The following is a 15,586-nucleotide window of genomic DNA, read 5'->3' as shown; positions in this document are numbered from 1 at the left end:
TTATTCTCTGACGTCTTAACATAGGTCCTATCAACCTGTACCTTATTCTTGTGTTTCCCGTATGTTCTTTGCTTCATCGATTCTGCGCAGAACCTCATCATTCCTCACTTTACCAGTCAACCTAATTTTCAACGCTCTTCTGAAGCATCACATCTCAAATGCTCCGACGCTCTTCTGCTCTGGTTTCGCCACTGTTCATGTTTCACTACGATACGATGCCGTACTTCGAACGTATATTCTCAGAAATTTCTTCTTCAAATTAAGGCCTGTTTTTGATACCAGTAGACTTCTCCTGGCCAGGAATGCCCTCCTAACTTCTGCTTTAAGTGTCCTCTTTGCTTCGTTCACCATTGGTTATTTTTCTTCCAACATAGAAGAATTCCTTAACTTCGGCAATTTAGTGACAACGAATGATGTCAATTACTCACTACTCTCAGTTCTCAGTTCTGGCATTACTTATTAACTTTTTTACGGTTTACTCTTAAGCCACATTCCGTACCCGTTAGGGTGGTCATTCCACCCAATAAATCCTGTAATTCATGTTCATTTTCGCTGAGAATAAGAGCTTCATCAGCGTATCTTATCATTGATACGGTTGTAGCGGCCCCTTATTACTTAGAGGGCCCGCGCAAACATACACGCAAGATGGGTTGCTGACCCCCTTTCAGGAGCGCAGAGGGAAACATCGCCAGTATTGCGGCAGGAATGAACGGATACAACGGTAGCACAGACTCTAATACAATCATCTATTGCTCTTCGTGCTGTAGAAATCCTTGGATTATAAAAGAGACATTGAATTTAATTGATGAAAGGAGAAAATTTAAAAAAGCAGCAAACGAAGCAGGAGAAAGGAATACAAACGTTCAAAAAATAAGATTGACAGAAAGTGCAAAATGGCTAAGCAGGAATGGATAGACGACAAAGGTAACGATTTAGGAGCATATTTCGCTAGGTGAAAGATAGATACCGCCTATTGGAAAATTAAAGAGGCCTCTGGAGCAAAGATAAGCATCTATACTAGTATCGAGAGCTCAGATGGAAAACTAGTCCTAAACAAAGAAGGGAAAGCCAAATGGTGGAAGAAATATATGGAAGAAGTATAGGGAGAAGAACGTGAAGGCAACATTATAGAAATAGAAGTGGACGTAGCTGAAGACGAGATGGGAGATACGATACTGCGAGGAGAATTTGACAGAGCTCTGAAATCTAAGTCAGAAAAAGGTCCCGGGTGTAGGGGATTTTCCGTCGGAACCACTGATAGCCTTGGGAGAGCCAACCTTAACAACACTCTTCCATCACTGCGCAACACGTATGAGACGACGGAACAGCCTAGGACCTCTAAAAGTCTATAGTAACTCCAATTACGAAGGAAGCAGTTGCTGACAAGTGTGAAAATTACCGAACTATCTGTTTAGTAAGTCACGGTTTCAAAATAGTAACACGAATTCTTTACAGAAGAATGGAGAGACTGGAGAAGCTGACTTAGAGGAAGATCAGTTTGGATTCCGGAGAAATGTAGGAACAGACGAGGTAATGCTGACCTTACGTTTTATCTTAGAGCCTCTGCCCATTGATTTTATAAAAGTAGCGAAAATGACGTGCCAGCATCAAAAAGTCCTCATCCCATTTGATCCAAAAATTTAAGACCTGTCACGTCAGATAGCTCGCATTAAACGTTCTAGAGAACAAACTCAGTTTACATGCTTTGGAGTGTAACAGAATCGATTCGCTACCAAACAAAAGAAACCACAACAGATAAAAAAAAAGTGAGACATGTGTTTCTCCCGGTGTTTACTACGTTCAAATGACTTACGAGAATGCAGCCAGGTGACGTCGTCGACAACCGTCGACATTTTTACATGTGACCTTCTTGTCATTTTCAGAAGAAAACTATACGCAACTATAAACACCATAAACACTAGTGTCACAACACATCCGATGATGACCGACACCAGAAGTTATCGATAGTGGAAATCACAAGACAACGGGTGAGGTATCATAACTATGTCCCTCTGTTTTCTGACAAATGCGAGAACAATATTCTCGCACGCTCTTCCAGCTACTAGGATACCGTTAGCAGTGAAGATTAAATTAGCACGTAACCTTGTAAAGTTGGGAGGCTTAGCTTAAATTCTGCGTGGAATCTTGTTCCACGCAGAACGCACTATGCACGATGGACATGAATGAATGCAGGTGATCAGATGCTTACGTACGGTGACCTGTCAGAGTCGTATCGAGACGTATAAGCAGTCCCGTATCACTCCAACTGCACACGCCCCACACCACTGCAGAGTCTTCACCAGCTTGAACAGTACCCTGCTAACATGCAGGGTCCATGGATTCACGAGGTTGTCTCCATATCCTTAAAAGTCCATCCGCTCGATGCAATTTGAAACGAGACTCGTCCGACCACGTGTCATCAATGTCGGTGTTGATGGGCCCAGACGAGGCGTAAGGCTTTGTGTCGTGATGTCATCAAGGGTGCACGAGTGGGCCTTCGGCTCCGAAACCCCATATTTTTTTGTTGAATGTTTCGCGCGCTGACACTTGTTGATGGCCCAGCATTGAAATCTGCAGCAATTTGCGGAAGGCTTATACGTCTGTCGCGTTGAACGATTCTCTCCAGTCGCCGTTGGTCCCGTTCTTGCAGGATCTTTTTTCGGCAGCAGCGATGTCGGAAATTTCATGTTTTACCGGATTCGGTACATTCTTGAAATGGTGTACGGGAAAATCCGCACTTCATCGCTATATCTTAAATGCTGTACCCCATCGCTCGTGCGCCGACTATGACACTACGTTCAAACTCAGTTGAATCTTGATAACTTGCCATTGTAGCAGCATGAACCGCTCTAATAAATGCGTCAGACACTTGTCTTATACAGGGTGTTACAAAAAGGTACGGCCAAACTTTCAGGAAACATTCCTCACACACAAATAAAGAAAAGATGTTATGTGCACATGTGTCCGGAAACGCTTAATTTCCATGTTAGAGCTCATTTTAGTTTCGTCAGTATGTACTGTACTGTACTTCCTCGATTCACCTCAACCCTCTTGACTTTCATTTATGGGGGCATTTGAAAGCTCTTGTCTACGCAACCCCGGTACCAAATGTAGAGACTCTTCGTGCTCGTATTGTGGACGGCTGTGATACAATACGCCATTCTCCAGGGCTGCATCAGCGCATCGGAGATTCCATGCGACGGAGGGTGGATGCATGTATCCTCGCTAACGGAGGACATTTTGAACATTTCCTGTAACAAAGTGTTTGACGTCTCGCTGGTACGTTCTATTGCTGTGTGTTTCCATTCCATGATTCATGTGGTTTGAAGAGAAGTAATAAAATGAGCTCTAACATGGAAAGTAAGCGTTTCCGGACACATGTCCACATAAAATATTTTCTTTGTTTGTGTGTTAGGAATGTTTCCTGAAAGTTTGGCCTTACCTTTTTGTAACACCCTGTATAGGCGTTGCCGACCTCACCGCCGTATTCTGCCTGTTTATTTGAATATGCATGCCTATAACAGTTTCTTTGGCACCTCAGTGTATAAAAACTACGACGCAGCGAGGAACAGACTCCCCCGACGAAGAGAGAAGGTAGTGTGAAACTGTGCATTGTGCAAATCAATGTTGAACAAGCTGTCGAGTGAGCTAGAACGGGAATAGGCGGTGCGAGGTATGCAGTGACACGAAAGCACGGAGTTAGCAGACGGGGCGGGATCCGTGTCGCGATAATCCTGGCGAGTGTCCTTGCCGTTGTTTTGGCCGGCCTAGTCTGTCGCGAATTATTCATGGCGCTCGCGCGTGCCTGCGCGGGCAGCCGTGAGCCACGCCACGTGTATTTTTCATGCGGCCCAGTTGCGCGCTCCGCGTGACGCGCCAGGGGCAAAGTGGCCGCCGCACGCCGCACGCCGCACAGCTTGGTAATGGGTGCCGAAGTGGCCGACAGCCCACCGAGTGCATAGCTGGGCGCTTGGAGCTCCCACAATGTGACGTAAACTAGCTGCACTTATCGTCACGCGGGATGTGGTTTACTAGTTAAACGCTTAGTTGTAGGCGTCCCTACATTTACGATGCTGCATCTAGAGTCTGAACGTATGTTGTCAGTTGACCGTTTTGATAATGTTATTTATTATACAGTAAAGTTTTTTTACAAAACCACTATAAAAAACATACACACATCCGTATACATTACGCAGGATCAGCAAACCAAGAACCCTTGAGGACTGCAATCACTTCATTCCATTATGGAAAAAAATACTTATTGCAAAAAATACTAATGTATATGACACAAAACAAAATCATATATAAGCGTTAATGTTTTATTGTTTACCAACTGGCAAACACGGCATTTGCCGGGTATTCATTTTGCCAGTTTGACTTGTGACCAAGACGACCATCTTCCTTTCGTTTATTATTGCCTTTACTCCCGTAGAAGACTCGGTGTGAGAGAATCCCGGACAGTCTCTGTGTGCTGGATGTAACTGCTTCGCGTGTTTACAACGCTACTTTGTAAACGTCTCTATGTCAAAGCCTCCGTATATCTCTGTAGACGGCTATTGATTCCTCCTACAGTCGTTTACGCTTCGTAGTTTTAAGCTGTCAAAATCGTTGCCCTGTCTCAGGAATTTATTTTAGTTGACTCGACTGTAGGAGTGTATTTTTTTAGTAAAGCATAAATATATTAAAACTTTATGCACGATGCTGCAATTTTACACGTATCTCAGAATTTATGATATCATATTAGCTGAACTGTGGTACAGTGATGTATTTTTGTAGGAACATTCAGCAGTATATATGAATACTCTCTGCGAAATGTATTGCGAATAGAGTTAGTAACGAGGAAGTGAGAATTTAAACGTCATACAAGATGCCGAGATTTTTCACGAATCTCATTGTTTATGACGCCATATCTCCTGAAATATGATAAGTATGTGGTTCTCACGCCCACAACAATTGTTGACTGACATTAAGGGATATGTGCACGTAGTTTGGTTGTAATCGGTCCATTGGTTTAGGAGATGTGAAATATACATAAACACACGCACACACACACACACTAGATACGTATATTTTTGCAGTTTTTATGGACTGTTCAGCACATAACTGAGACTTGAATTACGACAAAGTTATAAGTACACTTAGTTGTCAGTGCTAACAGACAAACAACAATGCGTCAAATAACCGCAGAAATCAATGTGGGGCGAACGACGAACTTACTCATTAGGACAGTGCTGTGAAATTTGGCGTTAATGGGCTATGGCAGCTCGTCACCTGGGCTCATGGCTATATAGGTGGGGCTCTTTCTTTTCCATCATTCTTCTGGCTGCTTTCATGCGGCCCGCCACGTATTCCTCTCCTGTACTAACCTCTTCATCTCGGATTTGCATTTGCGATCTACGTCCTCAGTTAATAGCTGGATGTATTCCAGTCACTGTCTTCCTTTACAATTTTTGCCTTCTACAACTCCCTCTAGTACCATGTCTTAACAGATGTCCTATCATCCTGTCCCATCTCCTTAACAGTGTTTTCCATATATTCCTTTCCTCTCCGATTCTGCGTAAAACTCCTCATTCCTTACCGTATCAGTTCATTTGGTTTTCAACATTTGTCTGTAGCACCACATCCCAATTGCTTCTCTTCCGGTTTTCCCACATTCCATATTTCACTACCATACAATGCTGTACTCCAGCCGTGCATTCTCAGAAATTTCTTCCTCAAATTAAGGCCGACATCTGATTTTAGTAGACTTCTCTTGGCCAGGAGTGCCCTTTTTGCCATTTCTAGTCTGCTTTTGAAGTCCTCTTTGCTCCGTCCGTTATTGGTTATTTTACTGCCTAAGTAGTAGAATTCCTTAACTTCATCTCCTTCGTGACCATCGATACTGATATTAAGTTTCTCGCGGTTGTCATTTCTAGAACTTCTCGTTACCTTCGTCTTCCTTCGATTTACTCTCAATCCATACTCCGTTCTTTGCACCTATGTTTTCCTTTCCAGCTTCTGTGATGGCCCTTTTTAGAGACGTCCATTCCTCTACAACTGTACTGCCTACTGAGATATTCCTTATTACTGTATCTACAGCCTTAGAGAATTTCAAGCGTATCTCGTCATTCCTAGTACTGCCGTATCCCACTTCTCTGCGCATTGATTCTTCCTGACTAATGTCTTAACTGCAGCCTACTCTTCTTGACTACTATATTATGATCTTGGTTTATATCTGCTCCTGGGTACGTCTTACAATCATATTCCAATCCAACTGAAATCTTCCCGTATCACCCGGTCTTTTCCAAGTATACCTCCTCCTCTTGTGATTCCTGAACAGAGTATTCGCTATTTCTAGCTGAAGTTTATTACAGAACTCAATTAATCTTTCTCTTCTCTCATTCCTTGTCCCAAGCCCATTTTCTCCTGTAAACTTTTCTTCAACTTCTTCCCCTACAACTGCATTCCAGTTCGTCATGACTATTAGATTTTCATTCCCCTTTAGAAACTGTATTACTCTTTCAATATTCTCATGCGATTTCTCTTGCGACGTCGGCATGTATACCTGAACTATCGCTGTCGGGGTTGGTTTACTGCCCTACCTTGTTATTAATAACGAATCCTGCTCCTGTTATACCATTTTCTGCTGCTGTTGATATTTCTTTATACTCATGTGGCCAGAAATCCTTGTCTTCCTTTCTTTCAGGAGTGCTAGTTCTGCAAGGTTCGTAGGAGAGCTTCTGTAAAGTTTGGAAGGTAGGAGACGAGATACTGGCAGAAGTGAAGCTGTGAGGACCGGGCGTGAGTCGTGCTTCGGTAGCTCAGATGGTAGAGCACTTGCCCGCGAAAGGCAAAGGTCCCGAGTTCGAGTCTCGGTCGGGCACACAGTTTTAATCTGCCAGGAAGTTTCTAATCCTTGTCTTCTTTCCACTTCACTTCTCTGACCACTACTATATCTAGATTGAGCTTTTACATTTTACTTTTCAGATTTATAATTTCCCTACCACGTTCCAGCTTCTGACATTCCACGCCCCGGCTCGTAGAACGTTATCCTTCCGTTGGTTATTCAATCTTTTCTTATGGTAACCTCCCCCTTGGCAGTCCCCTCGAAGATCCGAAGGGGGGACTATCCCGGAATCTTTTGCCTATGGAGAGATCATGACACTTCTTCAACTACAGGCCACATGTCCTGTGGATACACTTTCCGTGTCTTTAATCCAGTGATTTCCATTGGCTTCTGCTTCCTCATGCCGTTGATCATTGCTGATCCTTCCGCCTTTAGGAGCAGTTTCCCATCCTTAGAGAGTGCTCTGAACCTCTGTCCTCTCCTCCGCCGTCTTTGACAACGCCGTTGGCCGAATGAGGGTGAGTTCTTATGCCTGAAGTCTTCGGCAGCAATGCTGATTATTTATCAATATTTAAGCAGTGGCGGGATTGGAACCCAGTACCGAAGACGTTTTGATTATGAATCGAAGATGCCACCCCTAGACCACACGTGTTCTATATGAGCGGAAAACAGTGGCCTGGTCAGGTGAGCCCCGATTTCAGTCAGTAAGAGTTGATGGTAGGGTTGGAGTGTGTCGCAGAACCCACGAAGCCACGGACCCAAATTGTCAACAAGGCACAGTGCAAAATGGTGGCGGCTCCGTAATGGTGTGGGCAGTGTTTACATGGAATGGGCTGGGTCTTCATCTAGCTGAACCGCTCATTGAATGGAAATGGTTACGTACGGGGAACATTTGCACTCATTCACGGCCTTCATGTTCACCCACAAAGATGAAATTTTTGTGGATGACACAACAGTTCTCGATTGATTTGTAGAACATTCCGAACATTTCGAGCTGGATAGCTGCCATTATCGCTCGAGATGAAACTCATTGAACATAATTGAGAGGTCAGTTTGTGCCCTACACTAAATACTACACCGGAAACACTTTCGCAATTATGGACCGCTGCAGATGCACTACGGCTCAATATTTCTCCAGAGGACTTCCAACTACTTGTGTCCATGCCACGTGAAGCTCGTGCATTATGCCGAGGAAAAGGGAATCCGAAACGATAGTATGAGGAATCCCATGATTTTTGTCACTTCAGTGTAGTTTGTTTTGAAAGTAGCTCTTTGAGGAGATGTTCAAAACCACCTGCTCATGAAATTTCAGCCCTCATATATTTATTTGTTGTAAGACTGACAAAACTTATGTGGAAGTCTTCATTTCCTTCTTCGTATAGAATGTTTTGTCTGCCTTTAAAACTGTTGATATCGTGAGAATTCTAGAATGTTCGAATTTTATAAACATATGTCTTCAATATTCAGTCTTAATATTTTGTACCCGTAATTTTCTTACATACAAAAATATGTAATTTAACTCAAAAAAATTGGTCAGCGAGCGAGATATCTCAGATGCAAAATCTGATTTTCTAGAAAAATATTGGTAGGTGTTCTGTACAGCTGAGAAAATTTAATGCACCCAAAATACCGACCGTAAGGGTAAAACATTATTTTAGTGTCATTTATTAAATAAAGAACCAGTTGGTAAGGAAAACTACATATACAAGGTGTTTCAAAATTCGATAGGACGTAGAATGTGTATTGAGGAACGATAGGAGGATAGGAGCCCTTGTCCGGAAATGCCATCGAACAACGCTACACAGCTTCAAAACTGCAGGCGCCGGCGTTCGCCTCTTGGCCACCCCTCGAGCAGCAGGCGTGATTTTGTACGCGAAGAGACCGCGAGCAGGTCGAGACCTGTAGTTTCTGGTATTCAGTGATCGCGACTGACTCCAGTTAACCGTAGTGTATTGCCTCCCAGCCTCCCAGAGTACTCTGTGCTGATGTTTTGTGGTATAACATATAGTGTGTAGCAGACAGAGAACGGCTGCGTCGGAATTGCGGGGGCGAACGTCGGCCTACGCAGCAACCTTCGCCGTCTACCCCGCTGGAGAAAGTGGCAGTCGGCCGCATTGCATGATTAACAGCAGACTTTCCGAGGTGTCGCTGCCTCTACTCAATTTAGAGGACGAGAACCATGAATGCAATGAACTGGGACGAGCCATGTGTGTCGACGCAGTGGGAGATATCAGACAAGAGCGGCCAAGGGATGTACGTTACCATTTACTTCTTTGTCACAGGAAATTAAATACATTGCACAAAGTAAACAAAATGTGAGAACAACTAAATATTTCAATGCAGTCGAGACTTTTTTCCCTTGACTTTTTAAAACTATTTTCCGGATCACTGGTACTCCCCGCAACACCACTTACGAATAAAATATAAATTATAGAGCCTCAACACGCCTGGAATCTTCATATCATTAACTGCTGCACTGGCTGAAAGATTAGGAGTATGGTGCGAACAACCTCACATACTTCTTATAGTCTCGCCTGTAGATCTTACGCTGACGCCACCGTGGTTTCGTTCATCACGTTCCACAGACGGCCTCACAGGAAGAAACGCAGCGGGTTGAGGTCAGGCGACCGAGGCGGCCATGTTACAGGGCCACGTCGACCAATCCAGACATCGGTCTGATCTGGGTTCTGGCAGCTCGTTGGTGTCCCATCCTGCAGGAAGCACAGTTGTCGACCTCCTCCAGTAATTCTGGTACACGTTCCGAATGAACGCTGTACAGCTGTCGCCTGTGAATCGAGGGGGAGCCATGTAAGGAGACAGTCAACACATTGTTGGTGAATTCCTGACAACCCCGTCTGGGAGTGGCGTGGGGCTTCGCCTCCGTCCACACATGGGAGTTCTGGGCGATGAACACACCCTCACGTGTGAGGACGCCTCGTCCATGAACAACACATTTGCAGCAAAATACGGCTGTCTGGTGCAACACTGCAGGAACCACTGGCCGAACTCCTCACTTGGAGCATAATTGTGAGCCAACAACGCCTACCTCTTCTGAAGATGAAATGGATGGCTTCCCTCCTAATGTATCACTCGCCAAACCTTTGAGTGGGAGCTTTGCATTGCATGAGCCATAGTGCGGGTGCTTGCAGCTGGGTCTTGTAGTGCAACTACGTGTGTGTGTGTGAGGGGTGGGATGGGAGGGGGGGCTGGGGGGGGGGGGGTAACTGTGTGCGTAAATGTGAATGAATGATCTGTGTGCAGTGTAATTGTAAGGTTAGTGTATGAAATTGCCTTTTAAACAGATAATGGTTCATTATTCTTATCACAGAACTTCTTACAATCTTTTAAACAGGAAAAATGTAAGACAGATTGAAACTTCCTGGCAGATTAAAACTGTGTGCTGGACCGAGACTCGAACCTTTGCCTTTCTCGGGCAAGTGCTCTACCAACTGAACTACCCAAGCACGACTCACGACCCGTCCTCACAGCTTTAATTCCGCCAGTACCACGTCTCCTACCTTTACAAACTTCACAGAAGCTCTCCTGCGAACCTTCCAGAACTAGCATTCCTGGAAGACAGGATATTGAGGAAACATGGCTTAGCCCCAGCCTGGGGGATGGATGTTTCCAGAATGAGATTTTCACTCTGCAGTTTTAATCAGCCAGGAAGTTTCATATCAGCGCACACTCCGCTGCAGAGTGAATACAGTCTGGAACCTAGCGACCGCTACGGTCGCAGGTTCGAATCCTGCCTCGGGCATGGATGTGTGTGATGTCGTTAGGTTAGTTAGCAGTCAAGTACCATAGTCCTCAGAGCCATTTGAACCATTTTTTACAGAGTGAAAATCTCATTCTGTTAACAGAGATTTATTACACCCAACATTTTGTTGTGGTAAATAATTGATCATAACTATTTCCTTTTACTGAACTTACGTTATTGTGCAGATACGCTATTGCACACCAAAGTAAGAACAACACATGGGCATTATCTTTTGCTCTCAGGGTTGAAACTTTAGGGTTCGGATGTATGTATATTTATTAGTAGGTCAACTGGGTTGTTAATTTTAATTGCATGAAGCATATTTTGCTATAGTTTTCTCTCCAATGGCGCCCTACTGAAAAAACAGCGTACTCGACATTAGTTGCCCATTACAGCAAAATTTGCACCACAAAATGTAATAATGACTGAGAAACTACAATATTTTCATAACTGCATGAGCTGATTAAGTTACATCAATAATATCTAGGCTGGAAGAGCTGTTATTACCAAACATAGTTGTACCAACCGTAATGGCCGACAATAATAAGGTAAGATCGGAACTGATGAAACTTTTAATAACTGGAGGAAAGGACACAGTTCTTCTATAAATAAAAGGTAGTTTCAGTAGCATATGCATTACATAACATTTTGTATTCTGAAAACGTTTTAGCTGAATTAACAATTATTATTACAGACCCCTTAATATGGAACGTAGGAAGAGTGCGTAATACTCGAAAAGGTACAGCATCTTCTCTTTTATCCGTCACATGAAAATTAACAGAGTAGATATTGTCTTCCTTAATCATTTCCTACACAGATGATAAATCGCGCTTATTGTCTTTGTCCTTTCCACTCGATGCAGTTCACATGGAAAAAATGCTAATGTTTTTCCACTTATCACAGAGAAGTATTAAGTCTTTTTGCTCGAGAATATTAACAGGGAAATATACACCGGGAGACTGCACAGACTCAGTCGAACCTCTGTAGCACGTCCTCTGCGAATCGCCGCATGAGTACGCTTCGCACGCTCATCTGTCGTGTGGACGCCCTGTTTCATCCACACGCCGATGAATGGCCGCGAATGTGGAATGGTGCGGCTGACGCCTATTGGGATGTAGCTGGCCACGGATGCGTGACGCTGCGTCCCCATTGCCTCTCGCATCACCATACGCTAAATGCATGTCACCCTGCTCTGTGCAAGTGAACATCATGATGCGGCACACCAGTACGCGACAAACTACAATTGCGCGCTGTGTTTCTGCTGTGTATATTTGTCTTTCCCCTGTACCGCCACCTGTGTTAACAGTCTATACTTTGTTGGTGTGACAGGCAAGGCCATGTTCAGCGCCATCTAGCGTCCAGGCTCCTGCCAGGTGCATTGCGAGACGTTCTGCCCGCGGTCTCTCTGCGTACAGTTCACGGCTGCTGCTACAGGGGAAGCCTAACGGCAGGCGCCGGCGCCTATACGTTCGACGCACTGTAGCGTCATCGGATGTCATTTCCGGACACGGATTCCTGTCCTCATTTCGTTTCTCCCCTCGAATTTTGTTGATGTAATTTTGAAACACCTCGACTCCATAATGGATTATATCAAAAAGGAATAAAATGTCTAGTAAACAGGGGCTCTCAAATGCATACTTTAAGAGCTATGAACGCCTGTTCATCTTCGCTAGTGTGAAACACATATCTTTTACTGAAAAAGTCCTCATAGCTCTTTATGCTTTTTAGAGCACATGTTTGCTAGATTTTTACTTTCTTTCAGTGCAAGGAACTTGTCTGTAAAGCTTATCGGCGTTTTTCTTTTTGCGTCACCGTATGTATACCATGAAGTGTCAACGGTGCCGACCGGCCGCCGTGTCATCCTCAGCACACAGGTGTCACTGGATGCGGAAATGGATGGGCCTGTGGTCAGCACACCGCTCTCCCAGCCGCTGTCAGTTTTCATGACAGGGGGGGGGGGGGCTCCTTCCTAATCATGTAGCTCCTCAGTTGGCCTCACAAGGGCTGAGTGCATCTCGCTTGCCAACAGCGCTCGGCATACAGGGCGGTCACCCATCCCAGTGCTATTCCAGCCCGACAGCGCTTAATTTCGGTAATCTGACGCGAACCGGTGTTACTACTGCAGGGTGGAAATGATTCAAACCGACAAACTCTGGGAGGTTGCGCGGGACATCAAAACAATTATTTTTTACTGGTGCCATTAATTTCTTGAGTGGATTATTTATTCCGGTAGAGGGCATATTCACTCTTCAGCTGCAATGACTTATTTGCTGTTCTAACGGTTTCTGTTGCACAGGTGGAGGACATACATCAGTCTTCAGTTGTAGTAGCTGTTTCATATTCACATTCAGCTGGACGTCTTGACCCAGCAGAGTACTTGTTTAATAATGGAGCGATACAACTGGAGTGAGTGCACTGATGTCGTTGGTGCTTACTAAGTAGCAATGGAGTTTTCTATACCCACAGTTTACATGTTTATAGTGACTTTAATCCAACTGCCACATTTGCTCGCCTTCATCAAGTGAGGTTCTACGTAAATATGGGCTAGTGGTGTTGGTGACTAACTAGATCATATCTCCTACCTAGGACATTAAATGGCAGTCTCACTACAATTTCCTCGAGAGAGCATTGCCAGAATTACTGGATAACTTGAATGTGGTTCCAGAATGATTGGGCGCCGTCACCTTTCAGTCGTCCTGTAGGTCGATTCTTGAAAAAACAGTTTAAAGAAAAGTGGTGTGGCAGAGGTGGTCGTGCGCCATGGCCTACTCTGGGCATTTATGGTGTTGCGAAATATGCGCAAGCCTGTTTAAAAAACCGGCCGGGATGGCCGAGCGGTTCTAGACGCTACAGTCTGGAACCACGCAACCGCTGCGGTCGCAGGTTCGAAGCCTGCCTCGGGCATGGATGTGTATGATATCCTTAGGTTAGTTAGGTTTAAGTATTTCTAAGTTCTATGGGACTGATGACCTTAGAAGTTGAGTGCTCAGAGTCATTTGAGCCATTCTGAATCTCAAGAGAATCTGGTTGCTCCGATAGTAGCAGCAGCAGTCTTTGACCGTGTTAGACAGAACCTGTCCTGTCGGTATATGGCTCTGAGCACTATGGGACTTAACTGCTGTGGTCATCAGTCCCCTAGAACTTAGAACTACTTAAACCTAACTAACCTAAGGACATCAGACACATCCATGCCCGAGGCAGAATTCGAACCTGCGACCGTAGCGGTCACGCGGCTCCACAGACTGTAGCGCCTAGAACCGCACGGCCACTCCGGCCGGCCTGTCGGTATAGCTTTCGGTTATAAGTGAATGGAGGATTTTTTGAACCCCTAATGTTTTCTGTTAGTACAATTGAAGCAACTGCAGCCCTCGGTCGCAAAAAAGAAGTCTTCTGACCTAGGTTTAGGCATTACTATGAATACCTTCATCAGAAGTAAAAGACTCACAGTGGCATGTCACATATAGAAATGAATATCAAGCGATAAAGCTTTAGTCACAAAGTTTTTGAAATAGGATACATAGAAGCCAAGCCACTATGGGTTGCTCACACGTATCGAGCTACGGTACCATCAGAGTCTGACATCTATAGACCTCATCGTCTACTTGACGATAAAATCTTATTTCCCTTCGGTAACTTGTCCACTTAAATGTCGTTCAGAATATAGTAAAGAGTCTATAAACTATCTAACAAATGACCATACACTGCGAGGCGAATGACAGTCTGCTACTTGTGAAAGTTACTGCCGCACATTTTGACTTCTCGCACATTGAAACTACTGACTACGATAACGCATAGGGCGAAAGAGAGAGAGACTTGCACCTGTCAGTGAGCATTTCAAATATTCGAGAAGTTGCTTTAGAAACATATTAGCAACAGGTACTCAGGTTAACTAAACGACATTATCTTCAGTATATTGTCTCAGGAAAAACTCCTTAAAATGAATAAATGTATCAGAATTTAGAGGAGAATAAAGGAAAAATACGAACAGAGATAAAATAAATCATTATTTAAAAACAAGTGCATTGAATTCAAGGAAAAAACACAGAAAATATTCAATAAGGGCTGTTGCGATCAGTGATTGTGATTTTTCAGCGACGAGAGAGACTGCCAAATATTTCACTAAAACGTAAAAACTTTTCAGACTGAAAGTGAATGTTCCGCGAATAATATAACAAGCAGCTGCGGCTGTTATTTCACGCCAACATAATTGCAACTCATTGCACACATTCCTCATTAAGTCTCATTGTGCAGTGTAATTTCATTTCTATGCTGGCTCCATTTTCCAAAATGCGTTCGCCAATAGTTCATTGTTGATTGGCTCTTAATTTGAGATAATAACAATTCTTCACATTTGGGTTCAGTTATTTCGTCATATCAACTGCAATTTTCCAGAAATTACACGACAAACCGTTAATAGTACTCAATTTGCGTTCGGCGAGCAGCACGAAGGTGCAACAGATACAATTTCTATTTTACATGCTTTAAGTCATGGATACTACAAACAGGTTCAGCTGTTTCAATAAACATTATTAATAACGGAACAGTGCACCACGTAGCACGTCTCCCTACCATATACCATGGTGTAGCTTTAAGAATAAGTATAAACTTACAAAATCTTTACTCAGAATGATATTTCAGATATTTGGGGCATCTACAAAAGCATGTAAGAGGGCATAAATTAAGTGTTTTTCATCGTGGGTTAATTTTTTTAATACTATCTATTTATGGTTTGGTCTCTGGGGTCAGTTTCTCTAACTCGGAAGTCACGGGAGTTTCTCTTTGTGTTTCAGCACTGTGCGAATCCAAAATTCTGGAACAGGTGACATCAGTCAATGTACACTCCTGGAAATTGAAATAAGAACACCGTGAATTCATTGTCCCAGGAAGGGGAAACTTTATTGACACATTCCTGGGGTCAGATACATCACATGATCACACTGACAGAACCACAGGCACATAGACACAGGCAACAGAGCATGCACAATGTCGGCACTAGTACA

This window comes from Schistocerca nitens, chromosome 1 (genome assembly GCF_023898315.1).
Source record: "Schistocerca nitens isolate TAMUIC-IGC-003100 chromosome 1, iqSchNite1.1, whole genome shotgun sequence".
Lineage (NCBI taxonomy): Eukaryota > Metazoa > Arthropoda > Insecta > Orthoptera > Acrididae > Schistocerca > Schistocerca nitens.
Note: the sequence above shows the minus strand (reverse complement) of the source record.